At 40.6% G+C, this 20,871-nt stretch overlaps 1 protein-coding gene across 4 annotated transcripts in view; it reads right to left on the minus strand.

Annotated features, from left to right (window-relative positions):
* MARCHF1 (membrane associated ring-CH-type finger 1) overlaps nucleotides 1-20,871 on the minus strand; it is an 859,229-nt gene that overhangs the window by 75,995 nt on the left and 762,363 nt on the right. The gene's annotated exons all lie outside the window — the stretch shown is intronic.

A 20,871-nucleotide genomic window follows, 5' to 3' on the forward strand; every position in this document is an offset into this window, starting at 1 on the left:
TGTTTCAGTCCATAAGGAATATTCACATTATATCAATGAACCACACTGATGCAGGGTTTGCTGATTTCCACGCTCGATCCCTTAATGGCATTTGACAAAAAGTAAGGGAATTAAACAGCTGCAAATGGAACAAAAGGCGTCTGCCTTATTGCTGCAACATATCATTGTGATAAGTACAGGAAAATTAATCTGCAGCTAACTAACCACTGGCAAAGGTATGAAGACGCTACATAAGCTAAAGTCATTTGTGAGCCTTGTTTCTGCACAGAGTAGAATTTGGGCTAAGATATCTCCCAAGGGATGTTGAAGGCTGTGGCTTCATAGGTGGGAATTCGGTACGAATGCTCTTTTAGCTGAGTGGCCCCAACCTGTGGTTATACTTTGCCACGTTGGTTCATTGTGGGGAAGGTGAGCAGGGGTGGTGAGGAAGAAGAAGTATATTCTGTTCCTATCCTCTTCTTCAAAGGCTCTTCCTAAGCGAATCTAAGATGATTTTACCCCAGCCTTTTCTCTTCTTCACAAATGATATATTGTATATAGTAGACCATGCAAAATGATCAAAAATATATCAGCCATGAATTTTAGGATACATCACTGTATTTCTTATAAAATCAATAGGCTCTTGCAATGGCACATTTTAAGACTAAAATAAAATGTAAATGGAACACAACAAAGGAAAACCAAGCATGGTATCATTTTAAAAATCACCCTTGCAACAATGTGCAAGTCATTACATATCATCATGGGAAAGTGAAGCGGTTACACAAGAGAGGATTGATCTTGAGCTATTTCTCAAGAAAAAGTGCAGGCTGCCAGTGGACACGGACATTTGCTTCTTTGACTTTCTTTTTCCCACAAATGCTGAGTGTCTAGGGAGCTTTGGAGTTGGGGAAGCCTCCTTTTAAGTGCTTATCTTGAGGTAGCGCTCTAGTTTCTTGATAGGGCCTTAACCCTGTCTTCTGCCAAGCCTTGATTGTCAAAGAAAGTGGCACACATTGCTTACACGCAGGTAGCCAAGGATGCCATCCACTATATTGAAATGTTCTCATTATAAGGAAAGAAGTTTTGCTCAGTCATTCTTTACTAGCAAAAGCTGGGTTTCATCTGAATGCTCGATTTGCTTTTTTGTGAATCCTGTTTCTTTCTTTGCTTTGACCACTGTGCCTATGAAAATTAAACTTGTAGTAAATCTCCATATATGCATTTTTGTGGATTTAGTAGTTTTCTACCCTTCTTTTCATATGTCCTGATTTTCTCAATTTCCTATTTTATCCATTTTGAGTGTGTGTGTGTGTGTGTGTATACACATGTATACCTATATATACACACACATACATATACATGAAAAAGTGGTCAAACAATTTAAAAAAGACAGAAAATTTTCAAATACAAACATGTATCATCTCCTTTACTTGCTTTGTGTTTTGCTGTCTCTCATGCATGACTTGCCTTGGGATCCTTTTCCTTACCCTCCCCAGCACACTATGCTCAACCCATGGGGGCATGAACACACTCTGTTACAATCGTCTGTTTTCTCCTCTGCAGCCTCTACTCCAGTGGTTCCCAAACATGAGCCTGCATCAGACTCACACAGAGGGCCGGGGCCAGTTAAACTAGGGGCTGGGCCCCCCTCCCAGAGCTTCTGATTCAATATATCTAAGTTGGGACCCATTAATTTGCATGTCGAACAAATTCCCACATGATTCTGATGTTATGGGTGCAGGGACTATCCTTTGGGAACCATGGATTTAGCTGGGTTTTATTTCCTATCCTGTCATTTGTAAGTGAATTGCAACTAGATGAGAAATTTGAGGTTTCATCAAAGATGAAAACTGTAAAAGACAACTGTATCTTTTATTGCCTCCAATCAAGTTGTCACGTTTGGGAACCCCGTCCCAAACGGTTTCAGGAGACGAGAGGAAATTATTTGTACCCGTCGTTCACCCCAGGGTCCATTCTACTGAGTCCAGATCACAGACGTGCCACCAAGTGGGCTGCTACCCGAAGTAGGCTTCTTATGACACACGTGTCTTCTGGGGGTCAATCTGTTCACCCAAGACTGAGCTGGAAATCAGTGATTCTCAGCCCTGACTGTGCATGAAAATCGTCTAGGATGCTTTTATACATGTGCCTGTGCTGAGACATCGCTTCCAGAGGGATCTGGATGAAGCCCTGGCGGCACTACTTTTTTTTTTTTTTTTAATTTCCCAGGTGAGTCTAATGTGCAGCCCAGACTGGGAACCACTGGGTGAGGTGAGCTCTCTAGGTCTTTCCAGCTCTACCTGGTAGGATTTTGAGGCTTTCAAGTGCTGGTTGGAACCAGGACTTCTCCAATCATGGGACATTTTGACAGTGTATATGACTTCTATTTCATTCTAGTTATTATTTTTCCTATCTTTCCACCTCCTTAATTTTCTCCCTTGGCACTGGCTGAGAGTGTGGCAAAACACCTTAGGTTAACACCCTTGGAGAATTGTGAGCTAGCCTAAACCCCAAAATCCCTAAAATAAAGACACCAGAATTTGTTAAGGTGAGGCTCAGAGAGCCAAACAAGAACAAAGTGGTGCAACTTCGGCAGAAAATAGGGAGGTTTTGATTATTATTTATTAGATAACCATGAAGGAAAGAGGAAAGTTTTCAGTCTAAAGTCTAAAGTAAAGGCCACCTCCAAGAAGCTACCTAAACCCAGGACTCCAGGATTATGGCATCTTCAGTCTGCAAAAACATGCAAGTGAGTGGAGGGGAACCAAGAGTCCTCTGGAACAGAGGCGGGAGGAAGGTCACGGTGCTCAGTTTGAGACGCTCAGAGTGCTATGAACGGAAGACAACTCACTGGGGCTGCTCCAGGGGCATTTTAATTTCTGAACCGAATTAGACACTGTATTTAAATTCACCTATGTCTGAGGATGGTTGCAGAAGATTTGAAATGAATGTATAACTACTCTGCAACAGTTACAAGGAAGATGAGAACTCAAATATGGTGATTAGGAATGGAGGAAATGCTCAAGCTATAAATACATTCTCAGAGACAAATCATGATTTGGTAGCAACAAGCACTTTACCCAATATTCATCAGCATATGTACACAGTGCTCATTTCCTGTTTGCATAAATATGTGAATATATAGGATTAAAAAGGAATTTATGTGACTGAAAGAAGAGAGAGGAGGAGACCTTGAAGATGGAGGAGGAGTAAGATGTGGAGATCACCTTCCTCCCCACAAAAACATCAGAAATACATCTACATGTGGAACAACTCCTACAGAACACCTACTAAATGCCGGCAGAAGACCTCAGACTTCCCAAAAGGATGCGCGAGGAGAGGGGATTCAGAGCGCCGCCTAAACGAGCTCCAGAGACGAGCGCGAGCCGCGGCCATCAGCGCGGACCCCAGAGACGGGCATGAGACGCTAAGGCTGCTGCTGCCGCCACCGAGAAGCCTGTGTGCGAGCACAGGTCACTCTCCACACCGCCCCTCCCGGGAGCCTGTGCAGCCCGCCACTGCCAGGGTCCCGTGATCCGGGGACAACTTCCCCGGGAGAACGCACGGCGCGCCTCGGGCTGCTGCAACGTTACGACGCCTCTGACGCCGCAGGCTCGCCCCGCCTCCTCCGTACCTCTCCCTCCCCCCGCCTGAGTGAGCCAGAGCCCCCTAAGCAGCTGCTCCTTTAACCCCGTCCTGTCTGGGCGAAGAACAGACGCCCTCAGGCGACCTACACGCAGAGGCGGGTCCAAATCCAAAGCTGAACCCTGGGAGCTGTGCGAACAAAGAAGAGAAAGGGAAATCTCTCCCAGCAGCCTCAGGAGCAGCGGATTAAAGCTCCACAAACAACTTGATGTGCCTGCATCTGTGGAATACCTGAATAGACAACGAATCATCCCAAATTGAGGAGGTGGACTTTGGGAGCAACTATAGACTTGGGGTTTGCTTTCTGCATCTAATTTGTGTCTGATCTTATGTTTATCTTTAGTATTTAGAGTTTATTATCATTGGTATATTTGTTTATTAATTTTGTTGCTCTCTTCCTTTTTTTTATATATAGATATATATATATTTTTTCCTTTTTCTTTTTTTGTGAGTGTGTGTGCTTCTTTGTGTGATTTTGTCTGTATAGCTTTGCTTTTACCATTTGTCCTAGGGTTCTGTCTGTCCGTTTTTGTTTTTTTTCTTTGTATACTTTTTAGTGCTTGTTATCATTGGTGGATTTGTGTTTTGGTTTGGTTGCTCTCTTCTTTCCTTCTTTCTTTTTTTAAATTACTTTTTAATTTTTAATAATTTAGTCTTATTTTTTATTTTAATAACTTTATTTTCTTTCTTTCTTTCTTTCCTTCTTCCTCTCTCCCTCCTTCCCTCCCTCCCTTCCTTCCTTCCTCCCTTTTCTTCTGAGCCGTGTGGCGGACAGAGTCTTTGTGTTCCAGCCAGTTGTCAGGCCTGTGCCTCTGAGGTGGGAGAATCGAGCTCAGGACATTGATCCACCAGAGTCCTCCAGGCTCCATGTAATATCAAACAGCAAAAGATCTCCCAGAGATCTCCATCTCAACGTTAAGATCCAGTTCCACTCAATGACCAGCAAGCTACAGTGCTGGACACCTTATGCCAAATGACTAGCAAGACAGGAACACAACCCCACCCATTAGCAGAGAGGCTGCCTAAAATCATAATAAGGCCACAGACACCCCAAAACACACCACCAGATGCAGTCCTGCCCACCAGAAAAAGAAGATCCAACCTTATCCACCAGAACACAGGCACTAGTACCCTACACCAGGAAGCCTACACAACCCACTGAACCAACCTTAGCCACGGGGGCAGACACTAAAAACAACGGGAACTACAAACCTGCAGCCTGCAAAAAGGAGACCTCAAACACAGTAAGTTAAGCAAATGAGAAGACAGAGAAACACACAGCAGATGAAGGAGCAAGGTAAAAACCCACCAGAACAAACAAATGAAGAGGAAATAGGCAGTCTCCCTTAAAAAGAATTCAGAGTAATGATAGTAAAGATGATGCAAAATCTTGGAAACAGAACAGAGAAAATACAAGAAATGTTTCACAAGGACGTAGAAAAACTAAAGAGCAGTCAAACAATGGTGAACAACACAATAAATGAAATAAAAAATGCTCTAGAAGGAATCAATAGCAGAATAACTGAGGCAGAAGAACGGATAAGTGACCTGGAAGATAAAATAGTGGAGAAAATTACTGCAGAGCAGAATAAAGGAAAAAGAATGAAAAGAATTGAGGACAGCCTCGGAGACCTCTGGGACAACATTAAACTCACCAACATTCGAATTATAGGGGTCCCAGAAAAAGAAGAAGAGAAAAAGAAAGGGACTGAGAAAATATTTGAAGAGGTTATAGTTGAAAACTTCCCTAATATGGGAAAGGAAATAGTCAATCAAGTCCAGGAAGCACACAGAGTCCCATACAGGATAAATCCAAGGAGAAACATGCCAAGACACGCATTAATCAAACTATCAAAAATTAAATACAAAGAAAAAATATTGAAAGCAGCAAGGGAAAAACAACAAATAACATACAAGGGAATCCCCATAAAGTTAACAGCTGACCTTTCAGCAGAAGCTCTGCAAGCCAGAAGGGAGTGGCAGGACATATTTAAAGTGATGAAAGGGAAAAACCTACAACCAAGATTACTCTACCCAGCAAGGATCTCATTCAGATTCAGTGGAGAAATTAAAACCTTTACAGACAAGCAAAAGCTAACAGAATTCACACCACCAAACCAGCTTTACAACAAATGCTAAAGGAACTTCTCTAGGCAGGAAACACAAGAGAAGGAAAAGACCTACCAAAACAAACCCAAAACAATTAAGAAAATGGTAATAGGAACACACATATGGATAATTACCTTAAATGTAAATGGATTAAATGCTCCAACCAAAAGACACAGACTGGCTGAATGGATACAAAAACAAGACCTGTATATATGCTATCTACAAGAGACCCACTTCAGACCTAGGGACACATACAGACTGAAAGTGAGGGGACGGAAAAAGATATTCCATGCAAATGGAAATCAAAAGAAAGCTAGAGTAGCAATTCTCATATCAGACAAAATAGCCTTTAAAATAAAGACTATTACAAGAGACAAAGAAGGACACTACAAAATGATCAAGGGATCAATCCAAGAAGAAGATATAGCAATTGTAAATATTTCGGCACCCAACATAGGAGCACCTCAATACATAAGGCAAATGCTAAGAGCCATAAAAGGGGAAATCGACAGTAACACAATCATAGTAGGGGACTTTAACACCCCACTTTCACCAATGGACAGATCATCCAAAATGAAAATAAATAAGGAAACACAAGCTTTAAATGGCACATTAAACAAGATGGACTTAACTGATATTTATAGGACACTCCATCCTAAAACAACAGAATACACTTTCTTCTCAACGGCTCATGAAACATTCTCAAGGATACATCATATCTTGGGTCACAAATCAAGCCTTGGTAAAGTTAAGAAAATTGAAATCATATCAAGTATCTTTTCCGACAACAATGCTATGAGACTAGATATCAATTACAGGAAAAAAACTGTAAAAAATACAAATACATGGAGGTTAAACAATACACTAATAAATAACCAAGAGATTACTGAAGAAATCAAAGAGGAAATAAAAAATACCTAGAAACAAATGACAATGAAAACATGACAACCCAAAACCTATGGGATGCAGCAAAAGCAGTTCTAAGAGGGAAGTTTATAGCAATACAATCCTACCTCAAGAAACAAGAAACATCTCACATAAACAACCTAACCTCACAGCTAAAGCAATTAGAGAAAGAAGAACAATAAAACCCCCAAAGTTAGCAGAAGGAAAGAAATCATAAAAATCACATCGGAAATAAATGAAAAAGAAATGGAGACAATAGCAGAGATCAATAAAACTAAAAGCTAGTTCTTTGAGAAGATAAACAAAATTGATAAACCATTAGCCAGACTTATCAAGATAAAAAGGGAGACGACTCAAATCAACAGAATTAGAAATGAAAAAGGAGAAGTAACAACTTACACTGCAGAAATACAAAGGATCATGAGAGATGACTACCAGCAACTATATGCCAATAAAATGGACAACCTGGAAGAAATGGACAAATTCTGAGAAAAGCACAACCTTCCGAGACTGAACCAGAAAGAAATAGAAAATATACACAGACCAATCACAAGCACTGAAATTGAGACTATGGTTAAAATCTTCCAACAAACAAAAGCCCAGGACCAGATGGCTTCACAGGCGAATTCTATCAAACATTTAGAGAAGAGCTAACACCTACCTTTCTCAAACTCTTTCAAAATATAGCAGAGGGAGGAACACTCCCAAACTCATTCTACGAGGCCACCATCACCCTGATACCAAAACCAGACAAAGATGTTCAAAGAAAGAAAACTACTGAACAATACCACTGATGAACACAGAGGCAAAAATCCTCAACAAAATACTAGCAAACAGAATCCAACAGCACATTAAAAGGATCATACACCATGATCAAGTGGGGTTTATCCCAGGAATGCAGGATTCTTCAATATATGCAAATCAATCAATGTGATACACCATATTAACAAATTGAAGGATAAAAACCATATGATCATCTCAATAGATGCAGAAAAAGCTTTTGACAAAATTCAACACCCATTTACAATAAACACCCACCAGAAAGTAGGCATAGAGGGAACTTGCCTCAACATAATAAAGGCCAGATATGACAAACCCACAGCCAACATCGTTCTCAATGGTGAAAAACTGAAACCATTTCCTCTAAGATCAGGAACAAGACAAGGTTACCCACTCTCATCACTATTATTTAACATAGTTTTGGAATTTTTAGCCACAGCAATCAGAGAAGAAAAAGAAACAAAAGGAATCCAAATCGGAAAAGAAGAAGTAAAGCTGTCACTGTCTGCAGATGACATGATACTAGACATAGAGAATCCTAAAGATGATACCAGAAAACTACTAGAGCTAATCAATGAATTTGGTAAAGTAGCAGGATACAAAATTAATACACAGAAATCTCTTGCATTCCTATACGCTAATGATGAAAAATCTGAAAGAGAAATTAAGGAAACACTCCCATTTACCATTGCAAGCAAAGGAATAAAATACCTAGGAATAAACCTACCTAAGGAGACAAAAGACCTATATGCAGAAAACTATAAGACACTGATGAAAGAAATTAAAATGATACAAACTGATGGAGAGATATAACATGTTCTTGGATTCGAAGTATCAACATTGTGAAAATGACTCTACTTCCCAAAGCAATCTACAGATTCAATGCATTTTTCACAGAACTAGAACAAAAAACTTCACAATTTGGATGGAAACACAAAAGACCCCGAATAGCCAAAGCAATCTTGAGAAAGAAAAATGGAGCTGGAGGAATCAGCCTCCCTGACTTCAGACTATACTACAAAGCTACAGTAATGAAGACAGTATGGTACTGGCACAAAAATAGAAATATAGATCAAGGGAACAGGATAGAAAGACCAGAGTAAACCCACATACATATGGTCACCTTATTTTTGATAAAGGAGGCAAGAATGTACAATGGAGAAAAGACAGACTCCTCAATAAGTGGCGCTGGGAAAACTGGACAGCTACATGTAAAAGAATGAAATTAGAACCCTTCCTAACACCATACAAAAAACTAAACTTCAAATGGATTAAAGACCTACATATAAGGTCAGACACTAAAAAACTCTTAGAGGAAAACATAGGCAGAACACTCTATGACATAAATCACAGCAAGATCGTTTTTGACCCACCTCCTAGAGAATTGGAAATAAAAACAAAAATAAACAAATGGGACCTAATGAAACTTAAAAGTTTTGCATAGCAAAGGAAAACATAAACAAGACAAATGGACAACCCTCAGAGGAGGAGAAAATATTTGCAAATGAAGAAACTGACAAAGGATTTATCTCTAAAATTTACAAGCAGCCCATGCAGCTCAATATCAAAAAAACAAACAACCCAATCCAAATATGGGCAGAACACCTAAATAGACATTTCTCCGAAGAAGATATAGAGATTGCCAAAAACCACATGAAATAATGCTCAACATCACTAATCATTAGAGAAATGAAAATCAAAACTACAATAAGGTATCACCTCACACCGGTCAGAATGGCCATCATCAAAAAATCTACAAACAATAAATGCTGGAGAGGGTGTGGAGAAAAGGGAATGCTCTTACACTGTTGGTGGGAATGTAAATTGATACAGCCACTATGGAGAATCGTATGGAGGTTCCTTAAAAAACTAAAAATAGAACTACCATATGACCCAGCAATCCCACTACTGGGCACATACCCTGAGAAAACCATAATTCAAAAAGAGTCATGTACCAAAATGTTCATTGCAGCTCTATTTACAATAGGCAGGACATGGAAGCAACCTAAGTGTCCATCGACAGATGAATGGATAAAGAAGATGTGGCAAATATATACAATGGAATATTACTCAGCCATAAAAAGAAACGAAATTGGGTTATTTGTAGTGAGGTGGATGGACCTAGAGACTATCATACAGAGTGAAGTAAGTCAGAAAGATAAAAACAAATACCATATGCTAACACGTATATACAGAATCTAAAAAAAAAAAAAAAGTGGTTCTAATGCACCTAAGGGCAGGACAGGAATAAAGACACAGACGTAGAGAATGACTTGAGGACACGGGGAGGGGAGGGTAAGCTGGGATGAAGTAAGAGAATAGCATTGACATATATACACTAGCAAATGTAAAATAGATAGCTAGTGGGAAGCAGCCGCATGGCACAGGGAGATCAGCTCGGTGCTTTGTGACCACCTAGAGAGGTGGGATAGGGAGGGTGGGAGGGAGGTACAAGAGGGAGGGGATATGGGGATATATGTATACGTGTAGCTGATTCACTTTGTTATAAAGCATAAACTAACACACTATTGTAAAGCAATTATACTACAATAAACATGTTTTAAAAAAAAAAAAGGAGAGAGGGTGTTTTTCTTTCCTTTTTGTTTTTTTTTTTGCATATTGTCAAACAGATATAAGTTCATTAGAGAAGGGATATAGTTCAAAATAACTGTAATCCTGAACACATATTGCTCTTAAATTAGAAGTAGATAAACTTGATCTAATCGCTATTCCTTCTCACTCAGTATTTTGCACTTTGCTATGATTGGGCATTTCACAATCGTGGAAATTACCAAAGAAAAGATAAATGTAGCACAGTATAAACAGCTTTATAATATGTACATATTTCCTTTTACTTCTGAAGGAGCTTTGTACTTCTATGTACCTTTGCCTGAAGTTTTCTGAGGTTGGAAAATTCCTGCTTGATTCAAATCTACTTTAACGCATTTTTATAAGCAGAAAAAATTCTGTTTTTTTTCCTTTCTAAATGTACTACTTGTTAAATCATTTGCCTACAGAATACATGTTCTTTCCAAAAATCAGAGGTACTTGATTAGCCAAATTAGAAGGTAATGAATCAACCCGCTTGGTTTTGGTCATGTAAGATAATTTAACAGTCAAGCCAATCAGTATTATTGATGACACTGTCATTTCATTCCTGGAAAGATTATCTCCCAATTCAGAACAATTAGAAAAAAGCCTGCATGTCTTTAAAAGATAGAAAAAAAAAAGATATAAATTGCCATTTCTGCTAGCCTTTCAAGTTTTTTTCTTATGTTTCGTGTGTGTGTGTGTGTGTGTGTGTGTGTGTGTGTGTGTATCTCAGTGACTTCATTTATTGTTTTTGTTCATTCAAAATACAAATTACTGAGCTAAATGTTGAAATTCTATGTGAAATCACACCAAACATTTATAACATTAAAATGTGGTGTCATCAATGTTTATCTTTTTGAGAACCTTTACTCTGTGAAATAAAGTAGCATCATGTATATCTGAATTTTTGCCGAGGACTGCAATGAATTCAGTTATTCACTTGGAGGAAAGAAATTAGTTTAAAACATTGTATTAGACTAGCAACACACCTATTTGCAACACACATCAATTTTTCACATTTTTTTTTAAACATCTTTATTGAAGTATAATTGCTTTACAATGGTGTGTTAGTTTCTGCTTTATAACAAAGTGAATCAGTTATACATATACATATGTTCCCATATCTCTTCCCTCTTGCATCTCCCTCCCTCAATTTTTCACATATTTGATCACACAAATGAAGAGAGGGCCACTTCACCTTTTGCAGCCTGCCTGCTCCAAGTAGAGAGAAAGCAAGAATTGAAAGTGAGACCTTGTGACTCTGTGTTGAGTCACCCCGAGTAACTCATCTCTGGAGGGTCACCAGCAATGTTCATGCCTGTATTTCCTACCAACTCAGCCGTTATTAAAATGAACAGGAGAAAGGTTGTTATTAATTCCTACAAGACTCAGCAAAACAAAGCCAAAGGCATAAGGAAGACAATAAATTTGTGAACGTCCTTAAGAGTCTGTTACCTCTTGGAAATGAATGCTTCTCTTTAGGTCACTTTGGATAAACTTTCTCACCTGAATGTTGAAGACAGTGAATAGCTTATCTTTTACTCATGGAATGGACGTTGAAAAAGAATGTCAGTTTCATTTTTGTACAGAAAAACTAATAGAAGTAATAGAATATGTAACAAAAGTAAAAAAAAAAACCTACTACTGAGTGAATATAAATCTAGGACTAACAAATAGAAAATAGAAGGACACAGGCTATTAACTATTACAAAGAATGCTTTCACAATTAGAGGCTCTGGAAGGAAAGAGGCTCCCAGGAAAAGATATGTCCAAGGAAGAGATAATGTAACCAAGCAGGAGCCTATGTGGGCTTCTGGGGATGGACCCCTCCACCATATCCTCTGCTGTAGCTCCTCTCTGAAGTACTTGGATAACAGTATCTGATGCACATTTCCTGAGTTGTTTTACAGATGCTAAAACCACCACCAAACGGAAGAAATTAATTACTTGATAACCATGAGCACGTAGCCCCCAGACCTACTGGCACCTAAAGATTGATAATGTTAACCCCTGTGACCCCCCCTGTTACCTCACTGCCAACCAATCAGAGAACTGGGCACCAGCTGATCACACACCCTGTGAGCCACTCCCTCGCCTTGACTTTAAAAATGCTTTGCTGAAACCCACTGAGGAGTTCGGGTTTCGAGCACTAGCTGCCCCGGACTCCTTGCTTGGCGTCTGCAATAAACGCTGCACTTTCCTTCATCACAACCCGGTGTCAGTAGATTGGCTTTACTGCGTACGGGAGAGCGGACCCAAGTTTGGTTCGGTAACAATAGATAATAAGAGTGCTGATATTCAAGGATCCTCAAAGAGCAAACTGGAAAGCGACCTGGACGGTCCATGAACCTATGAACCCAGTCTTCCCAATGACCGTCATAATTGCCTAAAAGGGGAAGGTAAAGAGAAGTATGTGTTTTCCTCTAAATACATATGGAGAGAAAGACTACTCAGTGAAATGTTATTTTGCTTTAAAAATCTTAATTTGTAAAGCATATTTGTCTTAGTTTTTACATTTCAAAATGTAAATTCAAAATGTAAATGTGAAGTGTGTCCCTGGGGACACATAGGGATAAATACATGAAACTGTGCTACGTGTGAAAGCTGGCTATTTCATGATGTCACTCCTTTAGGTCCCTGTTCAATTGCCCTCCTTTGGTCATATCTGCATTTAAACGATGAGCTGCAGAGGGAAACTGCACTTCCTGCAGCTGTGGCCCCATAAACTCAGTTATGAGTCTCAGCAGCACTTTCAATGTGCTTTTCTCTGTTGTTATTCTTAGCACTGCCAGACTTAGAAAAAATATACAGGATGCCCAGTAAAATTTGAATTTCAGATAAACAACGAATACTTTTTACTGTATGAGTGTGCCCCAGTGACAAACTATTTGTTGTTTATCTGAAATTCAAATTTCCCTGGATGTTTGACCCTGCAAAACTCCCTCATTCTACAAGGTCATAAAAAGAAAATGTTATAATCTGTAGATCTGCATTTGTTCACATCTACCGTTTCCTTGTTCTCTTCTATTGGAAAGAAGGACATACCTATTTTCCTCACCACAGTGATCCTTCTATTTTTGGGCTCTGGGCCCCATCCTTTTCTACCTTCCCTGTGGGACCTCAACAAATAAGCAATCCCCCCCCCCAGGTTCCTGCATCTTCAACTTCTTTGAGGCCAAGGGTTCTCTAAATAAAAAGCACAAACAGGCCCCCAAATTCCTCTCTCCCTCCACCTGGTCTAATCTCTCTTTCCTTCACACACTCTGCTCCTTTTCCTTTCCCAGGGCCATTAAACGTTGCCGTTCCATGGGGTTCTCCGTGCCCTCATCCTCTCAGTTTTCAGTTTTCTACGGGAGATCTTGCCAATCACCACCTATCGGCTCAAGACTTCCTAGTCTTCATCTAAAGTTGCAATGCCACTTCTGACCTCTAGACCTATATATGTCTCTTTGATATCTCTCTTTGGATGTTTGTTTTGTGCCTCAAACTATCATGTCTAAAACTGAACTCCTCTCCTTTTCTGCTTCTCACTGTGTTCTCTCCACAGTAAATGGTACTAGAATCTACCCAGTTTTCTAAATAAGAAACTTGAGATCAGATCTATAGGTACGTAATCATCAAGTCCTGTTTGATTTACTTTCAAAATACTTTAAAAAATCCATCTACTTCTTTTTATTCTCATGGCCACCATCACCTCTTTCCTGAGACACCGCACTGGCTTTCTAACTGGGTTCATTCAGCTTCCGTCTTGCCCTTCCTATCTGTTTTCCAAAAGTAGCTTGAGTGTTCTTCCAAAACACAAAAGTGACAGTGTTGTTCTTTTACTTAAAAGTCTATGGAAACTTCCCCTTGTCATTGGAACACTGTCCAAACTCCTAACTGTGGTTGATAAAGACCCCGTGGTTGGCTCCCACCCCCTGCTCCTGCTCCCTGAGGGGCTACAGGGAAATCCTTTTCTCCCCAATCTCACCCATCTCTGTGTGCTCACTTGTACCATATCCTTTTCCTAAAACAGGTTATCTCTTCTCTTTGCTTCTCCTTTGGATTGTTCCTTTATTAGCTCCACAGGGAAACCTGCTTTGTTCTACTAGATCAGTATGTTCCTTTAGCTTTGTTTATTCATGGATTTTTTTTTTTTTTTTTTTTACATTTGCCTGTTTGATTATTTGTCTTACCACCTGGAATATAAGTTCATTTGGGATGAGACCATTACTGCATTTTTCCACTGTATTTCCAGCTTCTAGGACCTAGCTCTGATACAGAGTAAATTCCCAAGAAAGAGTTGCTCAATGTGTGAACGAATAAGTGGGCACACAGATATGATGACAGGGATAAGAAAAAGGTCCATTTTAAGCACAATTTTCTTAGGAGCTCAGGCCTATGATTCAAAAATAATCTAAATCAATTTTCTAAACCCCAGTGCTTTGTCAAAAAGCATGATTCTGTTGCTTTTGAAAGGCAGTCTTCTGCTACAAACACTTGGAGTTTTAGAAATTTTCTGCCTCTACTTTCCCATACCCAGATCAAAATTATTACAACGATTAAACAAATCAATATATAGACTATTTTTATCATTTTCTCATTCAATTTGCCTCAAAATTTTTTCTTAATGAAGGTGAAGGCTAGAGAAAAATAACATAAAGTATATCTTCAAGTTCACCATCCAACCCAAGATAGACCTAAAACATTACCAGGAATTATTATTTACTTTTGGGCTCTTCCTGTTTTAATGAAACCATTGAAAGAATTCAATATTCCCTCTGTCACCCAATTCCCATTATAGTACCCATGTTCTTTGCAAGTCTCCTCTCTTAGGTTTCACTGATTACAAAGCCATTCCAAAAGTTCTGTGTGAGCCATCGCTAAATTCCCAAGTTATTCTGAGTACTGCGTAGGGCACAGAATAGGTGTGAGACATGAGTCCTACCTTCAAGGAGCTTGTTGTGTAGAGAAAAGGGAATCAACACACTTGAAACCACTAAAAAAATGACTGAATACCAAACACGTGATATTGAGAATAAAGGTTATGGGAATTGTAAGAAGGAAAATGTCACCATAGACCAGAATACTTTGGAAAAGCTTCATGGAAGAGGATAAAAATGAGAAAGCATATCTAAATATGGGCGTTTGGAGAGGAAGAGAAAGACATTTAGGAAGGAAAGAACTGCATTTGATGGTGGTTGAACACTACTGTTGTTTTTTTTTTTTTACTTGAAGTATAGTTGATTTACAATGTTGTGTTAATTTCTGCTGTACAGCAAAGTAATTCAGTTATACATATATATATATGTATATTCTTTTTTATATTCTTTTCCATTATGGTTTATCCCAGAGCATTGAATATAGTTCACTGTGCTGTACAGTAGGACCTTGTACTATATATTTTTTTTGTTTTTTCCTGCTCATAATTCTTTTCCCACTTCTTCTGGTACTAGTGCTGTTCTTTTTGGTGTTGACGTGTTCTTTCCCCAATTCGTAAGGTTCTGAAGGGGTTGCCCATAGCCACATTTTAAATCCAACCTTCCCACCCAAGGACTGGGTCCAAGCATAATGACCCATGCCCTGGTGACAGTGATTACCCCCTGGATGTGACCTAAGGCAGGCGAATTCTATTCCTTCTCTGGGATTCCATGTAACTGCTTGAAGAGAACATTTCCCTTTCCTGTTAAGCCACTGCTGGTAAAATGTAAGCCTGCCGCTGTCTCTGTCCACAATGTTTCTTCCCTCTGCTGTACAGAGGAAGCTTGTCTGCAGTCAGAGAAAATAAGAACCACACAGAGAAGGAGAGAGAGTGAGGGAACTACATTGCTTGACTCTCTGGAGGCCCCGAGGGCATCTGTGTACCGGGATTTTCTATTTCTGTGGCTAAGACATCAAGCTCATTTGAACTGGTTTTAGCCAATCTTAACCTGGGAGACGAGTCCTGACCAAAACAGGGGGTAAACGGTGGATGTGGAGAAAGAACAGACGTGTAGAGTAGAGTCACAAGGGGATGGTGGTAACGGGAAAGAAGACCCAGATCAAAGCAGTATCTGGAGGAAGTGACAGAACTTGGTTGGGACCAGATATACCCAATGAGAAGAAAACATTGTCAAAACTGGAAATTCAGGGGATCTGTGAACTCACTGACAGAAGTGGGGATAGATGGGATGAGGAAGTGTGTTTGAAGGGAAACAATAGTCAAACCATGACAGCTGAGTTCCTGGTAAAGTTGGGACTTTGTCAGCCTACGGTTTTAGCTTGATGACCTGTCCCACGCTGGTATGACAGCATGAAATACAGGAAAGTGATCTGATTTGGTACTTTTTGTGTCAGCACTCGGCAGAGGATGACAGAAAACTCTAATTATGCTTCCCAAACTCAGCCTTTCCCACAGAAGGCCCAGGGAGAATTTGTAGCATCGAACAGTGGTTCTCAAAACGTGGTCCCTGGGTCAGCCGTATCTGTATCACTTGGGAATGTTTTAGAAATGCAAAGTCATGGGCCCAACCCCAGAGGAAGGGCATCAGAATCTCCGGGGGTGGGGACAGTAGTCTGCCTTTTACAGGCCCCATAGCTGATACTGATATCCACTAGCTGCCCGTGAAGACTATTCTTTACATGGGACTCCACTGCAGGAGAGGTAATCCACCACTTACTGCTATGATTTCACATAGGAAGAATGACTCCCTTCAAAAAATTTATTTTCCCTAAATCTATTCAATCAAAAACTGTATGTTGAGTATGTGCTATCTACCAGGCACTGTTCCAGGCACTTTGGACACTCCAGGGAGCAAATCTGATACCGTTAATCACAAAAATACATAGATGTTGGCGATTGAAAATTATGCTATGGTAACTGAATCACAATGCTGTACACCTGAAACTAGCACAACATTGTAAATCAACTATATTCCAATAAAACAAAATAAAATAATGATGCTCTGGAAGTGAAGGGGACCTGAGTGTCGGTTAGGGAATCACAAAAGCTTCCCTAAAGAAATGACATTTAAATCAAGAAAGAATGACCAGGAGTTAGCCTGGTGAAGGGCAGAGCAGGTAATGTGAAGGCATCCCAGGCCCTGAAAGGGACAGGCCTGGCTCTTTCAGAGACCTGAAGACAGACCGGCATGAGTAGGTCATTGTTAATGAGGCTGTTGAGGCTGGGCAGGCAGGTCAGATAGATCATGCAGGGCCTTGTAAACCCTATTAAAGATTTTGAACTTGCCACTGACGGCAACTAAGAGGCTACTGACAAGTTTCACGCTTGAGCTAACATGATTTTTTTTAAATGTAAATTTTCTACAAAAAAAGGCAAAGCCTTTCCTGCTCCACAAGTGTGGGTGTGATAGCATGATGATTTAAATTCCCTCTAAGTTATAGGAAGGTAATAGGGAAACTTTCTCTGCGCGAGGCTTTGATGAGGGTCAAGAGTGGGTAGCGTGTCCCCGTGGGACTAAATGCCAGGAAGGAAAAAGGAAGAAGGGCTCGGGAGCTTCTTCTGCTTTGTGGTTGTAGCTGAGACTCTTCCTGCCCTTCCGTGTCAAGTGGCAGGAGTGCAAGTTCATCTTCCTCCCGTACGCAGGGGACCCTGGTGCTCGGGCTGGGTCCACATAGGGGCTTTTTTCCTACATACGATCTCATATAGAGACTTCATTCACTTTCCAGGCATCTCAGTCACCTCCCTGAGAATGATACCCAAATCTATATGTCCCCGTGACCTTGAGATTTTCATTTTTAATATCTTGATGCGATTGCCCTGTGCTCATACACCACGTTAATGACCATTGCAAACGTGCAGCTGTTTAGTGTTGGTCTGTGTATAGTTCACTACTGCTTGAAAAATCACACAGACCCAGCCTTGACTGCCCTCCTGCATTTCAGTGACGTGACTCACATTATCTGCTCAACAGCCGACCCTGGGACATCACCGGCACCACAAATAGCCTGCCTGCAATTAACTCATCATGTCTTTCCCAAACCAACTGGCCTCTGACCTCTTCTGCCTCTGTCAGTAACATCGGCTTTTACTACCTCCCAACTTCCAAGGTCTGGAGTCTTTCTTGACTTCTTTGTCTTCTGCCCTCACTGACTGCAAGCATGAAGATTGCTCCTGATGACCTGGCGGGGGGTGGGGGGCGGGAATCCTGCTCACCTGGGGGATCCTGCCCACCTGGGAGAATCCTGCTCACCTGGGGGATCCTGCCCACCTGGGGGGATGCAAATGCCTGCATGCCATTTGTTCCTCCCTTTCATTCCCCTTTACCATCCTCATCCTACTCACCCCGAAGTAGGCTGCTTCCACCACATCACCACTCCTTCTCCTCAATCTAGGTCCCCTTCCAGTACATCATTGGCGTCACTGTGACTACTCTTACGTGTTGTTCTTCATCAAGCCTATTTGATTTAGCAAAGGCTGTTCTACATTATTTTTTACAGTGGAATTTCTTTTTTTTCCTTAAAGGAATGTTATGTAGAACCCCAACCCTCTGGTTAAAGATGGGCTAACGGGAGCACAATTGCCTTGATCTGTCCTCGGCAGCCTCTTTGGCACCCAGAGGCTCAGCAAGGCAGTTTGAAAACAGGGATGCATGGAACAGAGTTAAGCTCCTTGGAAGGATATGCATGTTTTCTTCACAATGTCTTCTTAAAAAATATTCTAGTTATCCATCTATGCAAACCTTCTAACCTAGTCATACAGTTCACAAAGGGTTCCTGGGTGCACAGTGGCATTCCCTAGTCCCTGCCTGGGCCCTGCCTTGAGGGCCTGGATGCAGGCCGTGCATCTCTGCCAGGCTAACTTCTCCTTTTCTCAGTCCCAATCCCACCTCTCAAGGGGTTCCTGGATTATGTCAGCTCTCAGCAATTTTTCTTTCTTCAAATTCCTGTAGTATTCCTCTTCTTAAACTTACCCTGTGCTATCTTGAACATTCATCGTTTCGAGTATACATTTGATTTCTTCCACTAGAAAATAGGCCACTTAAGGGAAGAATCAAGTCTTTCTGTCACTTTATCCTCAGCTCCCAGTATAATATACGGCTCATAGGATTTGCTTAGTGGGTGTATTTTGACAATAACCTACAGTAAGAAATGATAATTATAGGTCCATCGATCTCACTTTCATTAATAGAAGTCCATGTTAAATATTCTGTCTTTGAAAATGTTCCTCCAGAGCAGTGCTTTTAACTTCAGAGAGCCAGCCACTATGACTTTAATTACAAGCATTACTTTTTTCTCCAATTACCATTAAGCCTACAACTAGCTTCTCTGACTCTCTTTCATTAAATCATGTTGGAAGTAGATTTGGGGAATGACCACAGATGTTTGTGATTGGGGAGTTCTTCATCTAGACTAGAAATAGTGTTTTAGTCCATCCCCAGACATTTTAGCAAAGTCACACTTAAATCATAGTCAAAAGATTACAAGAAACTTACTCGTTATTAGTGTCTAAGTCAAATGGTGTCACTTCTGTTTTAAACCACTTAGTGTGTTTTACAGGGCCCTCTCCACTTCTCTAGCCTCAGCTCCACCACCTGCCGCCCCTCCCCTCCGCCACCCCCTCACTCCCCTCCCCGTCCCCCCCCCACCCCGCAGCAGCATCTGGCTCTCAGTTCCCTGGAACCCTACTGGCACGTTGCCTGGACGGCCTTCCCTGCTCTTTCCTTGATCAATTCCTGTCATGCTTGAGTCTCAGTCAGCTTGTCACTTCCTTAAGAGAGTCCTTCTCTGATCTCCCGGCATAGGTAAACCTTCCTCATTATACGCTCCTACATTCCTTATCACAATTGTAACTAACTGTGAAATAGCTTTTGTTGTCTGTTATTCCCATCAGATTGTAAGCTCTAGATGTCAGAGACCCTACAAATCTTAGGCACTGTAATATTTTCAGTGCCTGATGCATTACAAATGCCTGAGTGAATAAATGAACGAACATTTTATGAATGACTATTTCATAAAACTTTCAGAGAAACAAACCATTATAATATTATTTACATCCAGAGCCTAATTCTCCTTCTCATCCTGCCCTGAATGAACATACATAGGAAGTGTTCTCTGGGTCACGTGATTCGCACAAAACACACATACACGTTTTATAAAATAACTTCAACTTTCATAAAAATAAGCCCCCAAAACCAAGCAACGAAAACATCCCTTGCTCCCAAACAGAATCCAAGCCACTTAAATGACTGGGTATAATAGGAAAATCCAAAATATTTGTTTTGTTTTTAACATTGTCTTATTTGTGCATACTAGCCTGGAGAGTCACATCATTCTTTTAAATTTTAGGTTATTTTGAAAATTGTATCCAGTCGGGTAAAAAGTGCAAACAAGCAGTCTCAGAGCTATGAACTGTCTACACATTGAAACCTTGTAGTACACAATTATCACCAAAGTTAATGTGGTCTCCTTCCCCGAAGGCCCCAGCAACCCCGCAGATAGGTCCGTGACTTGTTTCTGTGCCCTTTCAGTCTCGAATTACCCTGCTGAGTCAGATAACTGGAGAACAAATTAGCACCAATTGCAGAGGGATTTTTTCTGATACAAAAATCTGACCTTAAACCCCCCAAGCCCTGAATATCCTCTGTCAGAGCACTAACAGTTCACCAGATCTGCATTGAAGAGTCTGAAGTTTCACGCTCTCACTCATGTTTCCTCCACAATTCTTGTCTTACCGAGAGTAGGGACAGGACGCAATTGGTTTGTCAGTCTTTTGACCAGGACAAGTCATTATTCAGTTAAAAGAAGGGGGAGGGGAAAATCTAACTATTCTGGAACAGCTTTCAAACCCACGGATACTTGTGCATTGTTCTTCCCATCGCTTTGCTCGTTTTATCACCCTATATCCAATTGGACAAATAACAGCACGAATCAAGGTTA

The sequence above is a fragment of the Balaenoptera physalus genome (assembly GCF_965194825.1).
Source record: "Balaenoptera physalus genome assembly, chromosome: 5".
Lineage (NCBI taxonomy): Eukaryota > Metazoa > Chordata > Mammalia > Artiodactyla > Balaenopteridae > Balaenoptera > Balaenoptera physalus.